General features: G+C 43.6%; 1 pseudogene across 1 annotated transcript in view; it reads left to right on the top strand.

The window, feature by feature from the left end:
- Positions 1 to 23,246, top strand: part of LOC308094859 (receptor-type tyrosine-protein phosphatase U-like) — a 56,508-nt pseudogene that overhangs the window by 22,614 nt on the left and 10,648 nt on the right. The window contains exons 9-13 of the transcript in view: positions 10,072 to 10,216; positions 12,342 to 12,502; positions 14,107 to 14,117; positions 18,557 to 18,593; positions 22,662 to 22,759. The product of the transcript in view is annotated as a receptor-type tyrosine-protein phosphatase U-like (transcript). The remainder of the gene's footprint in view (positions 1 to 10,071; positions 10,217 to 12,341; positions 12,503 to 14,106; positions 14,118 to 18,556; positions 18,594 to 22,661; positions 22,760 to 23,246) is intronic.

The raw sequence follows: 23,246 nt of genomic DNA, 5'->3' as shown, positions 1-23,246 counted from the left end.
GTTATTGTGGGTGTTAATTATCATTTCACAAACTTTTTTTTTTTTTGTTCGTTTTTCAACACAGATTTATTTTATGAATGACAGTGTTTTGTTTTGTTCTATTGGATGTGGGCTGCTTAGCAGTAAGAGGGGGAACAAATGATGGTGTCCATTGTGTTGGATAAATGACATGTAGGTTATTGTGGACATGAGCTGTCACTTGATTGAATAGTCAGGTTCACTATGTTAAAAAATGTTATTTCGTTCAAGATTTTTGGAGATTTGGAAAACTATACATTTTTGGAATCTTCAGAGCATGGGGAATCCAAAAATCTATGTTGCCATTTGCACAGACACCTGCAAAGCCGCCATTCCGGACATTCAAAATGGCCGACATGAAATACACAATTTGTGCTATCTTGGCTTCTAGACAACCTAGAAACTTAATAAAACATGCTAATCCTATGTGTTTTGGGACAATGAATCCAATAAAGACCTCAACATTGTTCTCAGGATTAAATAAAATCAACAAACAAAGGTAAATGAAAACCATAGTCTTTATATTGGTGACATACAGTAACTGTATCACATAAAATACATTCAACTGAAGTTATGGGTATATCAGATTGAGTTACCAGATTTAACTATACACAGGATCTACTAGATCTGTATCATCCAGGAATATTCTTTCACAGCTCTTCATCACTGTCCAGAGAGTCATTTTCAGCATTACAGTCTGTGTCGTTTTTGCAGTCACTTCCACACAAACAAAGTTCTGTGCAAGCCAAGTTGTGTCTCCTGCATGAACATTTCTGGGATGTGCAGTGGGTTTTGCACTGACATCTGACCAACTCTACAATGGCCTGTGGTGCAGGTGGAACCTTTGTGGTGGTACAGTAGGTAGTATGTCACCATGGCTATTTTGATAATAGCCACGTTTGAGTGGGTCGAAAGGTCGCTGCCACATCACAGTGGCTTGGCACCACACCCTACTTTGAACACGGACACGTTCAATGTGCTCCTCAAGGGCACCAACTGTAGGAGGCAACTTACTGCTTCTCGTATAAAGCCATGTTGAAGGTTTTCACTGTTGGGTGTTCTTCACCAACGACCAAACTCCTCAACTGGGATGCTTGCAAAATCATCGTCAGCATTGTAGACCACTCATTGTGCAACTTCTGGCAACAGCGGCAGTGCACCAACTTGGGTCAAGGATTGGCCAGATGATACAAGTGATTTGAATCCAGCCCAACCAGGAATTTTGCTCTGTTCTCCATGTTTTTCACTTGACAGGGCAGACGCTATGATCCAGCCTAGGGTGGTTAGCTGATAAGACTCAGAAACCCCTGTGGTGTTGACCTCAAATTGTTGTGCTCTCTTGACCAATCCCGGTTTTGGTTTGCTACATGGCTTGATGGGTACATGATATGGGGCAACTGATTATTTGCCTCTTTAAGTTCCAGACTGGGTGCGATGACTTCCCCTGGAGCATTGGCCTTCTGATATACTGCTGTGATTGTCCCATGTGTGGTTCCTTTCCCATCAGCTGTGTCCTCGACAAAGTCAGTATTGTCAACAGCAAAGAACACAAAGGTTCCTTTTTTGAGGAAGGGAGGGACGTACAGGCCATCAAACTGTCTTGTGTTTTCCACAACAGCATTAGCTATAGCTGTTTCCAAAAGCAGTGACCTACCGTATGGTACACAATAGTTATGTGAATGAAGGAGGTCTATAAGTTTCTTGTTCCTGGTGTCGTGATGAATGGTAAGTGCCAAATCCAGAACTTGTGGATTTTCTCGGGCATGTTGTATCCGGAATGTGTCTTGTCACCTGCATGGGTTGGTGTTGCACCCGCCTTTTGGTTTTGAAAGCATACATCTCTCATCATCTCATCTCTGTTTGCAATTCCTCTTCGGGTCTTACCAAAATCCAACGTATAAGGCTGTACAACTCTGGTGGAACATCTTCTGCCGTGCTCAGTACGTTAACCATGTCTGACTGTTTCCTTTTGTGTGCATATTAGCTTAGCTGTCTTGAATAACATCTTCATGCTGTCCAATTCACTTGCATGGTCTTGTAGCATAGACATGTGGACCATATGTTCTTCACAGGCTTCACGGCAATACGGTTTTGTTCTGTCTTTCTGCCTCACAGACTTCACACTTGGTAACTCTTGAATAATATTACTCTTCAGCCATTGTCTTGTCAGCGTTGGTGTGTGCTTCTGTGCCGCCTCGCTACCCCCAAGCATGGAGATGTATGTTCTTTCCACATCACTCATGGGTAGATATGCTTTGTTTTGAGTTTGTATGTCAATGAGATTGATCAACTCGATCAAGCATGACACCTGCATGGGTAGGTCTGCTGTTGTGGATGTGGCTTTGTCACTGGTATGATCCCTGATGACATGAAACACATGTTTTGTCCAGCACTGCTTGTGATACATAACATCTATTGCATGGGCATCACTTGGTGATATTGCCGTGCTTAATCTCCTCATCAACACTGGATCTTGGGAAATGTCTACTGCTTGCCTGACTGCCTTCCCAGAGTTCTCGGTCCGAACTGTGAAGATGGCTTGAACATTGATTGACCATGATTGACAGAAGAAGCACTGGTCTTTTGACAAAGGGTTTGTCGCAGATCTTGTGAATGGCATTGATGTTCCTGGTGTATCAGCTTCCATTTCTGTGCTTGATCTTCTATAGCCAGGTTTCTTAATGGCAAACTGTCCTGAGGACATTGAATGCTTGAAGCGGTCTCTGGCTCGCTGCAACTTTGTCGGGTGTGTGGCAGAAGAATAGCAGCTTCGATGCCATGTTGTTTTCTTCTCAAGCAGCATTTCTTTGGTACATCTTTGGAGACGCATTTGAATTGAAACAAATTGTCCATCATGTAGTCTGGCTCGTTCAGTCACCACATCAAGTACTTTCTGGTAAGATTCGGTCTTGGGATTCAGAACGTATTCCCCTTGGCTACTGTCAGACTTCTGACAGAAGATGCATAGTTTCCAGTCAACCGGCTCCCCTGGGTTCTTGTCATGACTTTCATCCATCATGAGTTATGCCCTGAAAGTTCAGAACAACCTAATATATATATATATATTTATAATTTTACAATATTTATATTTCACATTAACTACCAAGAAAAATATATACATTATTATTTAAATGAATAGTATCATATATCAGATACTAGGAGCATATTATTATCATTATTTCCCAGGCCACCAAATGGGGGCGCCACTGTAAGATCTTGAGCACAATTTATTTGGTATTCATTTGATTCCTTGACACAGAAAACATAGGATTAGCATGTTTAATTAAGTTTCTAGGTTGTGTAGAAGCCAAGATAGCACAAATAATATATTTTATGTCGGCCATTTTGAACGTCCGGAATGGCGGCTTTGCAGGTGTCTGTGCAAATGGCAACATAGATTTTTGGATTCCCCATGCTCTGAAGATTCCAAAAATGTATAGTTTTACTAATCTCCAAAAATTTTGAACAAAAATACATAGTGAACCTGACTAGAAGGAGTAATTAGTGTCAGTGACACTGTTGTCTCAATTGGAGCCTGAAAAAAACACATGATTAGTGACGATTCATTTATCTATCAAACACTGTCTGTTGATCTGACCCACCTGCACCAATCGATGGATGGGTGGATGGATTTATGGATGGATGCATTAATGAGTGAATGAACAAATTCATGAATATATGTATGAGTGAGTGAATGAATGAATTTGCAGGGCTGTACAAGTTGGTCTACATCTAGTCTATTATTTCCCCTCAAAAACCTCTTTTTCAGTTTGTGTTAATCAGAATTCTTCACCTGTAGCTCCCTGTCACATTAAGCTGGATCTATTGGCAGGTAAAGGGTGGTGTTTCTATGTAGAGCGCCTCAGGGATTCATCCCACGTCTCATGCAGGCCGCTGGACAGTGTTCAGGCCAGGAGGACACTTTGACAAAGGACAGGAAGTGACATACGTTGACAAATGATCAGCAGCTGCTTTAATAACCTCTTGGTGGGAGGTAAAGATGACTTACTGTATCTGTCACCTCCAGAGACAGCCGGTGATGAAGGTCCACTTGGAAGAGATTTTCCATTTAAAAAAGGCAGTTTGGTGCCGTTTTAGGTGAAAAGGTTCTGACTCCACTCTGGGAGCGCAGATTAGCATAATTGCCCATAAAGTCTGATTTAGCATCTTTAAATCTTAATTTGATAATGTGCCCCATGGAGACATGGATGAGGAATTCTGGTAGGCAGAGGGCGAGCCAATCAGAACACCTGGATGTGTGGACCTCTGGGAAATTAAAATGTCCTCCATCACTTATCTAGGGGGTCTCGGTGACTTTGACATACACGGTAGCCTACCCTGAACTGTCAGGTGTGTGATTAATGTGACTTTGACATGTACAGTAGCCTAATAATCCATTGTTTCTCAATTAGTGGTGGAAAAAGTACTCAAATTCCTTACTTAAGTAAAAGTATCAATACAGCAATGTAGAAATACGTTACAAGTAAAAGTCAGAAGTTCAGAATTTACTTGAGTAAAAGTACAAAAGTATTGGTATCAAAATGTACTTAAAGTACCAAAGTAGAAAGTAATCATTACGTAGAATGAAGTCTAAAATGTATACAAATCTTTTGAAAATAGCAGATCTACAAGCTCACAATGCGTCGCATTGCGACGCATTGTGAGCTTGTAGATCGGCTATTTTCAAATGGCTGAAATCTATATAGGACTGAAGTGGGTAATGTATCTTTTGTAATAATAATCAAAATAAAAAAAAGTAACTAGTAACTACAATTTTCAAATAATTGTAGCAGAGTAAAAGTATAATAGTTGTCTCTGAGATGTAGGTAGGTAGGTAGGTATGTAGTGGAGTAGAAGTAAAAGTACTGCAAATTGGAAATACTCCAGTAAAGTAAAAAATACCTCAACATTGTACTTAAGTACAGTACTTGAGTAAATGTACTTAGTTACTTTACACCACTGTTCTCAATTAGGATCCATTGTTTCTCAATCAGGTGTCAGGTTTACAGGTGTAAAGACGTGGGTGAAATTATTTTGTACTGTAGAGAAAATAAATAACACAGGATAGAAACAGGTCAAACTAGAAAAAGTGCTCCTCGGAGCACAGGTCTCCGCCAGGTCAGGTAGGTTATTGTGGTCCAGCAATGTTCAGAATTTGCCAGTCAGGATGGAATATAAAAAATCGTACGGAACCATCTTGATCACTTGACTATAGAGATAATGTGTACTGATTTGCATGATGTTTGGACAAAATTTGTAGGAGTAATATAAAAAAGAAAAATCGGCCTCCTGGTGGCGCAATAATAGGGAAATGTTAAAAGGGTGGCGTTTGTTCTTCATCGTAGCGCGAATGTACATGCAAAGTTCCACCGCAATCGGACGCTGCGTTCATGATTTGCGGCATTTTGTTCAAAGCGGGCCACTCCTGCAAACTTTAGATGTCAATGTTAGCCAATCAGGATGGAATATGAAAAATCAAACAGATCCATCTTGATCACATGACTATAGAGATCATGTGTACCGATTTGCGTGACATTTGGATAAAATCTGAAGGCTTAATCTCAAAATATGTATTTTACATAAGTCGGCCTCCTGGTGGCGCTATAAAAGGCTAATGTGAAAAATGCAGGGCGGATGTTTTTCCTTGGCGTCTAGGGAGTATGCGTGCAAAGTTTCATGCACATCGGTGCAGTTACAGTTAAAAACGCAATTTGGCCTTTTATAGCGCCACCATGAGGCTGATTTGAACATTTTCAAGTGGCATTTCTTCCTCGGCCTAGTGGGAATGAGCGTGTGAGATTTCACGGAAATCGCAAGCTGCGTTCATGATTTGAGGCATTTAGTTCAAAATGGACCAATCCTGCAAACTTTGGAAGCCAACCTTAGCCAATCAGGATGTAATATGGAAAATCAGACAGATCCGTGTTGATCACATGACTATAGAGATACTGTGTAATGATTTGCGTGATGTTTGGATAAAATCTGTAGGAGTAATATATATATATGATTTTGCACAAATCGGCCTCCTGGTGGCGCTATAACAGGCCAATCTGAAAAATTTGGGCCAGAGGTTCTGAATTGGCATCCAGGGAGTATGTGTGCACAGTTTCGCAGCGGCCGGGCCAACGGTGCCGGAGATTAGCCGCTCGCAGACAGATGGACACACGGACGGACGGACACACGGACGGAAGGACGGACGGACAGGGGGTAAAACATACTCTATCGCCATGCCTTTCGGCCTGGCGGAGACAATAATCTAAAGATACTGCATACAGATAGCATATGTTGTAGCAGGTATGATGTTTAGAACATCAGCATTACATGCAGGTGTGTACAGTACATATTCTTTAGAACATTGACACCAAATGCAGGTGTGTTCTTTTCTTTGAACACACCTGTCTTTTTTTCTCACAGAGTCAGAATTCTCCCAGGAGACCAGAATCACCTGCATCCGGATAGCTCCTATTATATTATAGCTATTCTATTCTAAGGACAGACAATAAAATGCATTGTTAATTGAATACTTTAACACAGGGGTCTTCAACAGAGGGTCCAGGACCCCTAGGGGGTCCTCAGAGTTACTATAGGGGGTCTGCCAAATCTTTGTGTGATATGATTTTCTTTTTGTTTTTACCTTAACCACTTGAACCCTAGCATCCCTTTTTCTGAGGAGAACTTTAGCCAAAAGTATCTACAAGCTCACAACGCCTCGCAGCGTACTTTTGGCAAAGATGTATAGGTGTAGAGGGGAAAAAAGAGCAGACCAACTAAACAAAAAAGTTGAATCTGAAACACAATTTTATACAATATAGAGGGGGTCCCTGCTTCATCTCTCTCAGCTAGGGGGTCCTTGGCCTGAAAACGTTGAAGACCCCTGCTTTAACACATTATACTGTATTCTGCAGATCTGTTACCTATAGTTTGAAGTGACAGTTTATTCATTGAAGTGTTTAAAGTATTAAAGTATTAAACACGCAGCCTTAGACAAATTGTGTGTAAGGCCCAGTGTGTGACAGAGCTGTCCTCAGATCAGGATGCTCCAGGGTTTTGACATTGGAGTTGTTTTGGATGCTGCAGGGAGAACCTTGTCTGTCAGACGTGTGTCTGCTGAGCTGCTCTGCACAGCAGACACAAGCAGGCAGCGTTCAGCTAAATATGAAGCCGTCTTCTCACTCTCACTTTGACTTTGACTTTTTGTTCTCACTCTCACTCTTCAATTACTGACGTTGACATATTGGCGTTGCCCCCGTCGGGTTACGGTGGCTTTGAAATGGAGAATGCAGCGCCATATTCTGCTTCCTGAGAGGGGAAGAGAGAGAGACGCCTTGAGACAGAGCAGAGCAGCGGGTGAGAGAGATAGAAGCCTATATTTCAAATAATAGCGGAGAGGCAAAGAGAGACAGAGAGAGAAAGGGAGAGAGAGTAAGCAGATGAAGGGAAGGTGCTGAATTATAGCCCTTCTCTTCCCCTCCATATCGAATTGTGTCAGAATCTCATAGTACTCTTGAGAAAGGGCCGTGTTAAATTGGATTCCTATCCCTGGCCCGAACTCTCCCTTTCTTATCTGAAGCACGGTGACATCAAAGGTTCCCGCCTCTCTATTGTCTGGCACTGCGACACAAAAGCAGAGGAGGTGCAGTTGCAGGCATATTTATATGAAACATCCTTTGGTCCTGTATATGATCGTGGCCCCGAGGACGTATTGATGTTGTTCCATTTCCTGTCCAGGTATTTTAGTGGTTGTTTTTCTGTCCGTCTCGGCCTCCATACATTCCTCTCATGTTCTCTCCTCTGTTTGTGTTTACAATGAAAGGATTAGGCTCACAGATGACTATTTGATTCATTGCAGGTTAATGCAAGGAAATGGAGATAAAAACACTGCTTGCGTTACCCATTCTTACAAACCCTACAAATTTCCTGCATTCCCACAGCTGGATGTTTGCTGCATTGAGTTTTTGGCTTTGCTCTGAGTATGGGCAGAGTGACTCATCTGGCACATGTTGTGAGATAGCAGCATGTATGTTGAGCTGCATTGAGGCAAGACACTATAAGCATCACTAGTCTACAGCCCAGCAAGCCAAACCAGCGGCCCCACAGAGTCTGAAAAAGTCTGTCTTGTACGAGCGGAAGCACATGTATTTGTATGACTAGCGATTTGCATTATTTCCTGATTTACCGTGTAAACCATTTCTAAGCCAGTTTTCCTCAAAATCCCGCTCCCAATGGCTGTGATAAGCTTGTTTTGGTTCGTGTGATAACTTATTCTGGCCTCCATGGCTTGCCAACACGGTGCGAGCAATAGCTTGCGTATGCTTGCTTGCCTTGTTCTCAAGAGATGTAAAAAGGCATACATTTGCCCAGCAAGCCAAACTCTGTATTCTGTATAGTTGTAAGTGTTTTTGGTATCAGGCGAAACACCATAGCTCCATTATGAATCTGTGAAAACAGACGATGCTGTTCAGTTGTGCAACGTGAAGTCCTTCAAATGTCATTTCATTTACAGCTTTATTGTTTTTCTCATCAGTGCAATATACAACCAAGTAACACTGCTCTGTTTCATTCATTCTCATAATCTTGATGGCAATTTATTTGGTCTTTGGAGAAACACCAGGAAAGCCCAGAAGATGATTCATCGAGAGAGGGATTTCAAGCTCCTGGCTGGGTGTGATGACAATATGGGGACAAGCGATGCGTAGAGATGGTGACATACGGTGACATATGGCCCAGAGTCTGCCATGGAAAATAGCCTTCCTGAATGAGAGAGAGCATCCATTAACCGAAATAACCAGAGATATTCTCCTCTTTCAGGCTAAACGCACTTCTCTCACTCTCTTTCTCTCTCTCTCTCTCTGCTCTCTACTATATGAGAACACAGGAATAGTATTTCCCTGTATTTTCACATGAAGTATGGAATTGCAGCGAGGAAGTGAGAGTATGAAGGGAATGTAGGGAATAAGTGGAGCAGAGCGTGTGTGTGGTAATATACTTGGCTACTGACTCCTTTAGTTGGCCGTGCCATCCATTATGAACACGAACTGGATCGGTGCTCTATTGTGACAAATTCTGCACCATACTACCCCTAGCTCGTTCTCTCTCTCTTTTTCTCTCTCTCTCTCTCTACCTCTCTCTGTCAGGTGGATATAATCATATTGTAGGTTGAGGAGGATAATAGGCTACTTAACAATGATAAACCTTCCCTCTGTGCTCTTGCAGCGGTAAAAGAAGCTTGCTAGGATTAAAAGACTCCAGTGTCATTTGCAGCTTCACCTAGCAGTCGTCTTTATCCATGACTGATCTCCTGCTTTATAAATTAGATTTGGGGAAGGAGTCGGGTAATGTGTTTTATCTTCACTGTGTCGCTGCCACTAAGATCTTACAAACTGCCTGGAGGTTTCAGTTGTATCTTGTACGTGTTTTCCGTGGTCATACTGGCACTGGAGTATGTCAACATCACGCTAAATAATACATTATAATAAATGACTACGATTAGGAAAGAAAAATGTGTGAAGATTTTGGCTTGCAGTCGAATTCGAATAAGACAGCACATCCTCCCAATAGAAGCATTAACCTTTGCCCTTTGAGAAGAAAGAGTTATTTCAGAAAAGTTTGAAAGGTTTGGATTAGTAAACCACTCAAAATAATAGTTTTTGGTAAAAAAAAAAAATTGGGTGAGTCTTGACTGCGAGGAGGCCATGGGGCAGACCAAGGTCCTATGGTGGGATTATATCTCCATGCAGGCCTTGAAACGCCTCGGGATCCCCTGAATCCCCTGGATCCCCTGGATGAAGTGGCTAATGCGGCCCAGGAAAGGGAAGTCTGGACCTCTCTGCTGGCACTGTTGCCCACGCGACCCGACTCTGGATAAGTGATTGAAGATGGTTTTGTGGTTGTTGACACAAGGTGTAATCACATAGTAAGCTGTGGTACAATCTGCATGACCATAAGTGTTTAATTGCTGAAATCTACACTATAGAATATCCAAGCGTTTTCTTTGTTTGTTTGTAATAAAAGCATAATGAATCAATTCCATTGTGTCTTTGTTCCTCTGTGCAGCTGCATGCAAGGACTCCAAGCGGGCTCTGGAGGTATCCCAGCATGCAGAGGACATGGGCTTGATCCTGGGAGCCTGTGCTGGAGGTCTGGTGGTCCTCATCCTGCTTCTGGGGGCCATTACCATCGTCAAGAAGGGTAAGTACATGTGAAAGTGTTGATGGTCAGTCTTAACTGATTTCTACTCCATATTTGACATCAGAGCCATGATCCAAGGTACCCTCTGGAGTTGGTGCTGCTCTTAAGTCGCTCGTCCAGAGGAGTACATTTATCTCTATTCCACTTAGGAGGCTGTGCTCTACTGAGAAATACATTTGACAATGAGAATTAATTGCAAGTGGACTTAGGGAAATACCAGAGCATAAATCCTACATTCTCTGGCGCTTCAGCCAAGTTTTTGTGTTCCATCTCATCTCTCTGTGTGCTGGCTGAGCGCCCCCATCCCACCCATAACCCCCAAAAGAAAAGTGAATGTGAAATGCACTCTGGTCGCACTGGAATCATTGGCTGCTTTCCATCTGCAAATTACCTCCGCCGTCAACTGCACCTGCGATGTATTCTTCCTCCTCTCACTAGGCAATGTCTTGACACTCATCTGAGTGTGAAATATTTCATCAAGGGGCGTGTTATTCCATTGGCCACTCAATTACACGAGGCCAGCAGCTCTGAGGTGCCACTAGATGAGCTGGTAATTGGTTAGATAGAGCTCCAACACCCTTGGTATTTTCTTCTCCAGTAGCATAGAGGCAGAATGAATGGGATTTCGTGGAAGAGAGGGAAGTGATTCATAGGATTCACAAGCCACACGTCTAGCCGGCTACACGGCCACATGCCGCACAGAGAGGGAGAAAGAGAGCAGATGCGTTTATAATTAGCCAGTAATGTTGTGTTCTCCTGTGGTTGTATCATTGAACTATATATTATCTGCATAGGGCACAGAAAATCCCCATTCATTTAAATGAAACTTGCTCACCCAGCGCATATTCCCCCCCGATCCCCTCGGAAGTATCTCTCTCTCCTTACGGGGTTTGATGACATCATGCGCCCATACGCCTGCGCATTAGTGTCTTTAGCCTGTTTTGCTCGTTCATGAGTTGGCCACTTGACAAGCCTCCCGGTCCTGGGGGTTTTGGTAGAATCTACTATAATGTTCAAAGACGCAGCAGAGAAAGATGGCCATGATCATAACTACTATTTTTCCCTCTTCACTTTGTCTGTCTGTCTGTCTGTCTGTCTGTCTGTCTGTCTGTCTGTCTGTCTGTCTGTCTGTCTGTCTGTCTGTCTGTCTGTCTGTCTGTCTGTCTGTCTGTCTGTCTGTCTGTCTGTCTGTCTGTCTGTCTGTCTGTCTGTCTGTCTGTCTGTCTGTCTGTCTGTCCGTCCGTCCGTCCGTCCGTCCGTCCGTCCGTCCGTCCGTCCGTCCGTCCGTCCGTCCGTCCGTCCGTCCGTCCGTCCGTCCGTCCGTCCGTCCGTCCGTCCGTCCGTCCGTCCGTCCGTCCGTCCGTCCGTCCGTCCGTCCGTCCGTCCGTCCGTCCGTCCGTCCGTCCGTCCGTCCGTCCGTCCGTCCGTCCGTCCGTCCGTCCGTCCGTCCGTCCGTCCGTCCGTCCGTCCGTCCGTCCGTCCGTCTGTCTCTCCTCTCTTTCTTCATGCTAATCAGAAGGGACTTCTATACTTACCCTTACCCTTACTTATGACTTCTCAATTCCATACTTGTATATGGACTATAAAGTTGAATGTATCTTGTCTTTTTTTCTTTATGTTTTGTCTTTTTAAATGTATGTTTTAAATGTATGTATTGTTTTTATATGTGGACCCCAGGAAGACTACCGGTGCTTTAGAGGGCACAGCTAATGGGGATCCGAACAAATAAACAAATAAACAAAAATACTGACGTCCCCCTCAACCCACTGGTCCTCTCTAGCCCCACTTCTTCTCTACTTTAACTCACTTCTTTCTTTTTTTCTTTCTTTCTTTTGTTTCTTTCCTTTTAATTATCTCTACCTACCCCCTCTCTCAACCTTAACACCTCTCTTGGTATCACCAAATCTCACTTTCCATCCCTCACCCGTTTTCAATCTCATTCCTGTTTCTCCATTCCATCCAATTTCTCATCTCCTCAATCACTCGCTCGCTCGCTTGCTCCCTTGTTCCCTCCCTCACCCACCCACCTCCACTTTCCTTCTTTATCTCTATATCCTGCTTCCTTCCACCATCCTCTTTCTCTTCTATTATTCTCTTTCTCTTTCCCCTCCATGTCTCTATCTCTACCTGTACAGTAGGAAGAAGGTGAGCATCAACAAGGCGGCCATTGCGTATCGTCAGGAGAAAGGTCGTAAGCTGAGCTCTCTGGATTGCAGCATGACGGACCAGAGTATCCTGCAGCAAGATGAGAAGATGGCACAGTCTTTCATGGACGCCCACGGCTGCAACGCTCGAAGTAAGAGAGACACAACTTTGTGTCCGCTCTCGGAAAACCATCTGTCAAAAATTTAAATGCTCAGTGCTTTTACTCAAGCTTGTATTATGTATCCTAATAACACAGAAACACTTTGCATCTAATATGCCTCAATGCCAGTTGGCCAACCCATTTATCTTTTTTTTGAGCGGTGCAACCGCTCCTATAAGAGGGTTTAGGACCCATCCATGGTGAAAGTTTTTCTTTCCGTCGTGAAAATTTGTCTTTCGCTGTGACGCCATGCTGTGGAAAACACGCCCATAGGCTAAGCTTTGCAGGAGGTGTTGTGATTGGCTAGCGAGACACATGATGAAATTAACTTCAAACTTCGCAGACGCGCTGTGATTGGCTAGCGAGACGCATTATGAAATTAATAATAATGTAAAAAATGTAAGCACGTCACTTCGCAGGACGTGCTGTGATTGGCTACCGAGATGCATGATGAAATTAATAACTCATAAATAGCACCGCTCACTTCACACTGGGTGTGATTTTTTTTGTATTCCAATTCCAATTTGTCGGCTCATATATTTGTTTATTTTATTTCATTACATTTTCACTTGTTTATCCTGTATGAGATCCCCTTTTCCCATCCTAGCTGTACATTGGGTTTGTGTATCCGTGGGCTCGCCATCAGTTGCAGGTGCCTGACACAGTGCCCAGCCAGCCTCATCCTTCTCTCCCTGACCTTGTCTGTAACCCATGGGAGATCTCTGCAGATGTCCACGTTTATGATGTGGTCCTCTCATGTGATATCAAGTGCCATTCGTAGGAATTCCTGTGTGGACACCATCCAGGGCCTTTTCCTGCTGTACTGTGAGCTGGTCCCGTACAGCAGGACTGATTTTACTGTATTGCCACTAACAACCGCCTCTCGAGGTCATCTCCCTACTTAGATTTCCACACTGTACTCATTCCATGCAAGTGCCCTCTGGACCTTCAAATCCGAGGCAGTCCGGGCACCGAGATATTTGAAGTCCTTCACTGTCTCGAGCACTGTCCTGCTGGCATTAGCAATGGTTTGTCCTACATGTTGTATGCCTTAACTTTTCTTTTCTTGGCATTGAGTTCGTGTCCAATCTTCCTGCATATTTCTGCTGCCAGCACTTTCTCTGCTGCGTCTGAGACAAGGGCAGTGTCATACATTGCATACATAATACTGCAGGCAACTTCTGTTCTGTTTACTTTATGAAGGCTGCACCGGAATTTTAATATTCATCAGTGTGCATTAAAGTCTACTGTAGTTTCATTTCAGCCCCATGGCAGAGATAATACAGCTAGACAGTATTTCTGGCCCTGTAATTAGGCCTTTATATAAAGTCCCCTTTATTTCCCTTTGAACTTTGATACAAAGTTACTCACTTCTTCTTCTTCTTATGCACATCCACCTGCAGGAATCCAGATACACTGAGTTTTAGAATTATTTAATTATTCCCTGGGGGTCCAACAAATTCACCTCCCGAAAATCAATATGACGGTCGCTTTTTCAGTCTGGCTCCTCATCCTCATTGCCTGGAGAAATAAACAAGATGAAGAGGATCAGCGTGCACACGGCTGTCACACTTCATAACGCTTATTTCCCACAGGGTCAGTGCTGGTGCCATTGATCTTGCCTTTTTTGCAAGACATTGTGGGTGTTTTGGGGGAGGTGGGGGTGACAGGACAACATCTGGGGTGGTTTTCCTCCATGAGCATTACAGTATATGATTGAATAGTGACCCATGTTTGCCACTAACCCAGTGGTGGACAAAGTACTTGACCCCAGTACTTAAGTCAAAGTATAGATAATCCTGGTCAAATATTACTCAATAATTTGAAAATGTAATTGAATCCATTGGATCCTCAAACTTTCTGCTGAACCAGCTAACTCCACCAAAGGGTTTGCTGGTTTTGCTGACTCCAGGCTCCACCCCCTTGACCTCCAACTTCATTGTGAGCTTGGAGGTCCATTTAGCTGTTCTTATCAATGATAAACAAAACCTCCTAAATCCACTGTTTTTTTGTTTTTTTTCCATTTCCTGAAAAATGAACATTTTGGAGTTGGTTTCTGCCCGACAGCAGAGTTGTACATTGTATTTTTGTCTCCCTGCTCTTCTATTGAGACATTTGGATGTGTCAAAGATCATGTCTCACCTAGACACAGGATCTGACACAAACCTTGTATCCCTGAGCCAGCAGGCAGGCTCTATTAGCTCAATGGTAAAAATGTCAGCACTTGCGCAGGAAACCGGGTTCAAAGCTTCCAAAAAAACTAAAACAAAATACTAATTAAAATATAGATACTCAAAAAACCTACTTAAGTACAGTACTCAAAGTAAATGTACTACTTTGTTACTACTTAGTAACTGATTCGTTGTAGGCTTTGCTGTGAAGAACGTATACAGTAGGGCTCTGTGTGGAGGTGTGCTGGATGTCAGCGGGTTCCCAAGGAGAGCATGGAGATGGACAGCGGTGGATGAGAGCAGCTTCTTAAGTGGGATTAGAGCAGGTATTACCTGTGTTGGATCCAGAGGCTGAAGTAATCCCCTGATCACAATGCTGTCCCTGGTTTGTCCCGGGCCTCAGGTTGGTGCCAATTTGTCCCCCTACCCCCACCCCCCTGCCCACACGGGATTGGACCACTGTTGATGAGGGACTTGGCGTACCTCGGTACAAGTGTGTGAATGTGCCCACAGACGGAGTGAGGAGATCAGGGTGAATTATCGTGAGGCAGAACGGGACGCGACTGGAGCCACCGGCCCGCGTTCACTCTCAACCAAGCACATATTTTGTTAGTTTTATTTTGTTCATGTATTTGTTTTCATCTCCCCTGTGTCTCATTACGTAGATTTAGAGTCAGTGTCCCAGTGTCTCCCTGCACCAGCATATTGGCTGGAAACAGCTGTCACACATATAGCGTTTTCACACAAATGTATAGTAAAGCATCAGGTACTGGGCCAGCGGCCCCTGCAATGCATGTGGAATGAGAATTGACTCCCAGTCGGTTCTGCTTCTCCTTCCCCAGGCCACACAGCTTTATCTACCTGTCCCACAGCTGCTTAGCATCTCTCAGCACATCTTTCTTTCTGCCCAATTAAGTTTACAATTAGTTATTGATATTATTTTGTTGCTTTTTCTTTGCAGTTTTTTTGATGGCTGGGATGAGGACAAGACTAAATGATAGTTTACTCAACCGTAAGTCACAATTAGCAACAAAGGTATCGCACACAGCTCAGAAAGAAGACACCTCCATTGAAAAACAAATAGAAGTTTGGTGCATTTATTCATGAAAATGCAATTTCTGCTTGATGATTTTTATATTCCCAGTGAGTTGTAGATGTCATAATAATCACAATGTCAGACAGTATTACATGTAATCAAACAGTTTTTGTTTCGATCAACGAGTTAATGTAACACATCGACCAAACATCCACACATTTGGAAACAAGTCCCAGGACTTTTTTGTGTTATCCTTTTAGCCTAAATGTCTGACTGTACCTCGTGCTGTTTAAATTTCCGACTAATAAACTATTCAAAGAATCGATCAATCAATCAATCAATCAATCACCAAAGACGCTCGTCTTAAGACAACACAGTGTCGCATGATGCCGCAGTTGGCTCCAATACAACACGCTTAATTGTGTCCCCTGTTTTGATCACACCAGCATTTGGTTCATCTGCACTGAGGATCTCAGCAAGCCTCTCCGATCCGAGAGCAGAGCGTAGACACATGGACCTAAAGCTTCTGAAGAACAGGCACTTTTTTTACTTTGAGATCTGCTGTTAGCTCATAAAGCAAAGGTCATTCAGAGGTGGCACTGAAAAGCCTCTCTTTAAGAACTTGTCTTTAAAACTCTGTTTTAGCACAGGATGCAGTCACGTTAAGTGCTTATAATAGATGTGAAAGCGAAGGGGTTCGATAGGGCTGGTTCTACTCTCTGAATACTGTATTAGGGCCTTTAGTTTCACCATTGTGTCTTTGACAAAAGCAGAAGGAAGTAGGACAATGAGGACTGTCTGGATTGGTTCAGGTTGCAGATGCCTGACGCAGCAGCGTTATGTGGGTGGAGAGGGTTTGAAGAGGAGCTATTTAACTTCACTGCTTGTGCAGCAGTTCAGTGCCTGCTCTCTTTAGAGAGCATTCCATTAGAATGAAAGAGTCATTAAGCGTGCTGTCTACAGCGTTCATATCATGGCAGGACCCCTGGTTTGTCACCTTACAGCACAGTGTTTCTCAATTATTAATAGAAGGTCACTTGGGTCAGCATACAGTAAATGGATCATTGACAGGTTAAGAGGAAAATAAAATGTAACAAAGATCTCCAGCTAGAATTGAACTGGGGCATGTTGCATGTTGGAGATTATGTGTCCAGATGTTGGTGCATTACAAATACGTTTTAACTTGACTGTGGTGGCCACTGAAGTCAAACAAAACTACTTGTCTCAAGCATAACTCATAAATGAACCCTTGCATGATGTTAGCATTGGTTTGACTGGTATAGTTGTGGTGTAGTGAATATTATTAGGGAATAGGTGCAATTGCTGTTTAAATTATTTATATATATATACACACACACACACACACACACACACACACACACACACACACACACACACACACACACACACACACACACACACACACAGTATATAGGGTGTGCACTATGTGTATGCAGAAGTTGGAATTACTTCATAGACAAGTGATACCGAGCTTTATAGTGTAGTAATTCGTCTTGTTGCACATCTTTTAGCACACCAGGCTTTGCCTGGAGGAGGGTTAAGGCACCTCATATAAGACAAGCCACACTGTATCATAGCTGCTGTAACGCAGAGCTGAGGAGAAAGGAGACACTCAGCTAATTTGAGCTAAATCTGTCTCAGGTAAAAGAAAGTCAAAGATGTATGGTTGACCAGGAGCCCCAGATGCATCGTGGGAGCTGACTGCCAGGCCACCGCTTACATGCCGCTCTCTCAATCTGTTCGTAATGAGCCGGCTCACAGACGCAGGCGGGGACAAACGTAATCATTTCATGATTTTTTTTGTGGGCTGTGAAATAGTTTTTATTTAAAAAGTGAGACGCAACTTGATGCTGAAAATGGAGAGAGAATGGAGGGAGGGGCCAAATGTGAGTTGGAGGTCCAAGAATCCTTGTTCGTATAGTTTTTTGTGTAATAACTAGAGGTTCGGGCCGATACGTGACCCTCGCACCTACGTTATGCTGATCCGATCGATATGTCTGAGTCATAGTGTTGAGGGCTTTGTCAGAGTACCCTTTGTACAGTCTTTTGTGCCCATATATGGATATCTCTGTATCTGCCTGTCTACCTGTGTCCCTTTTATACCCATATATGGAGATCCCTGATGTCATTAGTATATGCCCATACCCTGTATATTGGCATGCCCATAATATGGGCATGCCAATATATTATTATTGGGCGGAGTAGCCGCCCCTATAAGTGGGGTTGGGACACCTCATTAGTACACATTTGCTGTACTGTGATTGGCTCATTAGTACACCCCTAGCTGTACTGTGATTGGCTGACTCTATTGGCTGACTCTATCCAGCACTGTGATTGGCTAGCGAGACACATGATGACATTAATAACCTATAAATAGGACTATGCACTTAAAAAAATACATTTTTTTTTAAGTGAGCTTCCATCACTGTGATGACCACTGTGATGACCACACCGCCCACTTCACACTGGGTGTGATTTTTATATATTATATGAGCCTATTGGTTGGATTGCACCGCACTCCCTGGAGTCCCTGCCAATGCGCGGGCAGAGTTTGAAGTTGGTTGGTCCCATATATGCACATGACCATATTATGTGCATAGCGGTCGGATCTGTGCCTCTGGACAACCGGATCACCATATATGCCTATATATGGACGTGGCCTATACAGTATATGGGCGTATGGGTTTTGTTTATGGTTGTGTCTGAGTGACATCAGAGGCCGGCCGGTCCGCCCTTAAGCCAATCTTAATGTAGGATTAACACACTCTCTCTGTTTCCTCCAACCTCTTTCCTCTCCTCCTGGCGACGTTTATACAGGGCTACCAGCGATCCAACCACTTCATCGCCACCCAAGGTGAGTCTCACGCCCAGAATACGTACATTATAACACATAACAGTGAAGGTGCACAGTGTGTTTTCATGTTTGTGTGGAAGCGTAGGTATTTGTTTGGACACGTCTTCCTTCTGCACACACGTCTCCGGCTGTCGATATTGAAATGAGCTGTTTGAGTAATTGTGTCAACAGGAGAGCCGATGTTTCATCACGCTCCAACTGGCTGTCTCCCAGAAAGCATTGTGTTCTCCGATCCACCAAACGCTCCCATAATAACTCACTGTAACTGTCAGTCATTCTGACGCTGTTACACCACTGACTGTGTCTCTGTGTGAAATGGTTACTTTTTGTCTTTCTTCTACAGAGGACAGGCGGTGGTGCATTATCATTCTGTGTACGTTATATAAGTTATTACTTCGCCTGCAAACCCCAGGCACAAACACACATAAACACTCTGTTTATTCAGTCAGTGTGTGTCCTCAGTGCGTAATCCCCCTCTGATTTCTGTCTGTCTTTTACTTTGGTGCTTCACAAAGCGTGAAGTCGTGAAATTGTCTCCTTTTCTCTCACACACACTTTCACCCCCCCCCCCCCCACACACACACACACACGCACACACACACACACCCTGACACCCCTCTCCCTCCCTCGGTTTCTCACACCATCTGTCTGTATTACTTTGTCATAGGCACACACAGTACTCTATGGTACACTACACATTATTCCTTTACATTTTTTTATCCCATGTTTTTTGTAACCCATTTTTTTCACCCAGTGCCCATTGCCTAAGCTTGTAATCCTGGGCGCTACTCTCCCTCTGCCAGCCTGGGGAGAGCCACGAACTGAGCTCATGCTTCCTTCAATGCTTGAGGAGCTAGCAAGCCGCTTCTTATCACCTGACAGGGGGGAGTTTTGTGAGGCGACATCGCTACCGACTGCGCCACCGCGCCCCTACACTACACATCATTATCGTCACTGTCTGGCAGAAACCTTGTAGACCTGCTATTTTAGCTATTTTGAAATATTTTGAAAGTGAAAGTGACAGTTTTATAAACATTTAACCAATGGAAAGTATTAACAAGAGCTTGTGACAAAATAATAACTACACTGGATCCATTCTTTTTTCAATGTTCCTGAAACGGTTTTGGACATGAAAGGTTTCTGCCCGACAGCAACGATATAAGTCGTGCAGTATTCAGTGAAATGCATCAACGGTGGGTGTTTGCATATGAATAGTCTGCCTCTCTGTGGGCTGCTTGCTGCAGAGGCCCATAGAAGCTGATCCAATGAGTTGAGCCTGGAGCCACATGTTCCTGTGTAGGAGAGCAGCAGGTGCTCTGCATGGGCCCATTCTGTATTCCAGTGGTGGAAAAAGTATGCACGTTTTTTACTAAAGTAAAAGTATCAATACTGCAATGTAGAAATACTCTGTTACAAGTAAAAGTCCGGAATTCAAAATGTACTTGAGTAACAGTACAAAAGTATTGGTATCAAAATGCACTTAAAGTACCAAAAGTAGAAAGTACTCATCATGCAGAAAATCCCATTTCACAAAGTTTTCAAATGTATAAAAATCTTTTGAAAATAGCAGATCTACAAACCGATCTACAAACTCACAATGCGACGCATTGTGAGCTTGTAGATCGGCTTTTTTCAAATGGCCAAAATGTATATAGGGCTGAAGTGGTTTTGTAATAATAATCAAAATCTACAAAGTAACTAAAGTTTTCAAATAATTGTATTGGAGTAAAAGTACAATATTTGCCTCTGAGATGTAGTGGAGTAGAAGTAAAAGTACTGCAAGTAAAAATACAGTAAAAGTACAGTACTTGAGTATATGTACTTAGTTACTTTACACAACTGGGAAACCAAGTTCGCTCCTCGCACCTGAAAGCTGGCGTGCTGCGGGCCTGCGGCGTCTGAAGGCACAGCGCGGTGTACCATGCATACGGATTGACTCAGTCAATCAGTGTCCGTTTCTCCCACGCCCCCCTCTGGTGATGTTGTTACTGGGGCCCGGCTGACGCTGGAGAAATAAACTTGTGATTTCAGCGGTGCGTGCGGAGGCTGGCGCCGTGATTTGCCAAACTGGTGGGAGTGCGTCACGAACAAACCCATGGAGAGGAGGAGGAGGAGGCAGACACGTTGGTTGTTAGGAGAGCATACTGATACTGAATGATCCATGGAGCCTCCTGTCTGCTCACCGCACTATTTGACTGACAGACAGACTGACACGTTGATTGTTATGAGAGAATACTGATGTCTGCTCACCTCGCTGTTTGCCGAAGTAGGCTACAGCTCAGTCTACGCTGTTCTGAAGTCCAGGGTAGGGCCCGACAAGCCTAGTGCTTCTCCCTAGCCATTTTTCGGACTCTTGGACACTGCTGGGAAAATAGTGGCGATTTGTGAAATGTACTTCTCTACTTATGTTGTGTGTCCATTATCCGAAAATACAAAAAACTGAACTGAACTGTAGTCAGGTGCTGCAGCTGTCATGTCATGTGTTATTGTTTCCTTTTAAAAAGGAAGCTATGATTGATTCTCTGTGTCTCTCAGCCTTCACAGAGCGTTGTAAGGTTTGCCCGGGGCACATATTAACCCATTTTGGGCGGGAACCCCTTTTTGTAACTATACCTTTCAGGACGGCTATGTAGTTTTTCAGAAAACTTAGGTCAGGATTTAGGAGGCGTTTTTTGAATCGGCCTCAGGTCTAAATGGGTTAAGACAAAAGTAGAAAAAAAACAATAGTGATGCAAAGAAGTACAAGTGCTGCTCTAATTTTGATTGTGTTTGACAGTGATTTAGACTGTTAAGATCAAAGCCCCCCCGTTGGCCCAATTGCTGCTTTACTTGTGGGCGTTTCGGTGAATCAGATGTGTCTGTTTTTTGGTTGGATTCGCTGTCAGATGTTATTTAAGCTGTAGATGTAAATGTGTGGCACCGCTACTCCTCACTGTTCCACCAGCTTTGTTTTTTGTGACGCAATAGCACCGTTTGAAGAAGCCTTTCAGAATAGAGCATAACAGTGAGTTTCCAGAAGTATAAATGCCATTCATATTCTACATAGAGGATTTTATTATAAGCCATAACTTCATACTTTGAATGATGAAAATAACAAGTAAATCTGAGCAGCCATTTAAATAATCACAGAAACAAGGCAGGGCAATCTGTCAGCCAATCGGAGTAGTGGTCTCATGAATAATGCTAATACAACCTCTAAATAGCCTGGAAACTGAACAATGTTTGGTGAAATTAAACAGCCTTTGGTGAAAAGAAACGAAGATGTGCTCCATAGACAAACAGCAGTTATACCAATGTGTCCAAAAAAAGAGAGAACAAAAGGAAACTATCCCCCTTTTAATAGGAATAACGCCAGTATGTGTTGAGAGATGTGCATTTGTGAGAGAATACAAAGTGATGTCATGGTGTCACCATCCAATCATGTAGGACTGATAAGGTGTGACCTTCTTCAGTGAAGGTCATGTGAATCAGTTCCAGGTGATGTCACTCAGTGTTCCTATGAAGCTGTGATGTCACTCAGTGTTCCTATGAAGCTGTGTGGGTGTCAAAAAAGTGTTAAAAATGAAGGGACATGTTGACCATTAAAAAGACATAGCATAACCAGCTCAGCAGCCAGTATGAGATAGAGCCTTGTGATATTATCAGAGGCACAGTGTAATGAAATCAATGAAAGTGTCATCTGCCCCGGGGACTGTGATTTGTGTCAGCAAACGGCGCCTCGGTGAGCCAACGCAGGGCTTTGTTTACGCAACATCTCAGGATTTGTGGGTATATTGAAATGACATTTCTCCCAGTAGGAGAAGAACACAGAATGGACAATAGTTCACAAATGACACTTTGTTACTCTATTCTCTGGCATGGATTACAGCGTGTCTGTGTTGATGGTTATTGCTGCTATTTTCCCTGACTTATGGCTCATCTCTCCACCCCCCACATCCTCTCCTCTGTCTGCACCTCTGTGCCTCCTTTTATTTATGTGCCTCCCTCCATCTATTTCTGCATCTCCGTTTCTTTCTTCACATCCAAAAACTGTGCGCACCTCCCCCTTCCCCTTCACCTCCTCCACAGGTCCCAAGCAGGAGATGATCTATGACTTCTGGAGAATGGTGTGGCAGGAGAATTGCTTCAGCATCGTCATGATCACCAAGCTGGCCGAGGTGGGCAGGGTACGTACCTCTGACCAAACCTCCCATCTGGGAAGATAGATGGAGGCAACATACTTTTACGGAGCTGCCCTTTATCATTTGTCATATACAGTAGATGTGTCAGAATAGCAGTTTTAGCTCCCTAGGTGGGTGGTGGTGTCTTGTGGCCCAGCAGATAGCCATGAGTAATCACCATTTACTTTGATGACAGTGCTACAAGGTCAGAGCCCTGATGCACGCCCCCTTACACCCATGATGCACGCCGCCTCATACGCTGTGTTCAGCATGTTCTGATGGCAGCAGCCACAGTACTGCACATTAAGGTACAGCGATGCATGTGACACACAGCCCCTCATTGATGTCACTGGTGTTGAAAACACAGTGCTAACGAATTCACACTGTTACTTTTTTACGACGTTTCATGATAAGACTTTTAGGCTGATCTAAATGAAGCTGAGTGTCTGTGAATGCAGGATGTGTTGTAAGCCTTACACACTTTGTCATCTTG

This window comes from Gymnoscopelus braueri (genome assembly GCF_963280865.1).
Source record: "Gymnoscopelus braueri genome assembly, chromosome: 11".
NCBI classification, from domain to species: Eukaryota; Metazoa; Chordata; class Actinopteri; order Myctophiformes; family Myctophidae; genus Gymnoscopelus; species Gymnoscopelus braueri.
This window is presented reverse-complemented; position numbering and strand designations above follow the sequence as displayed.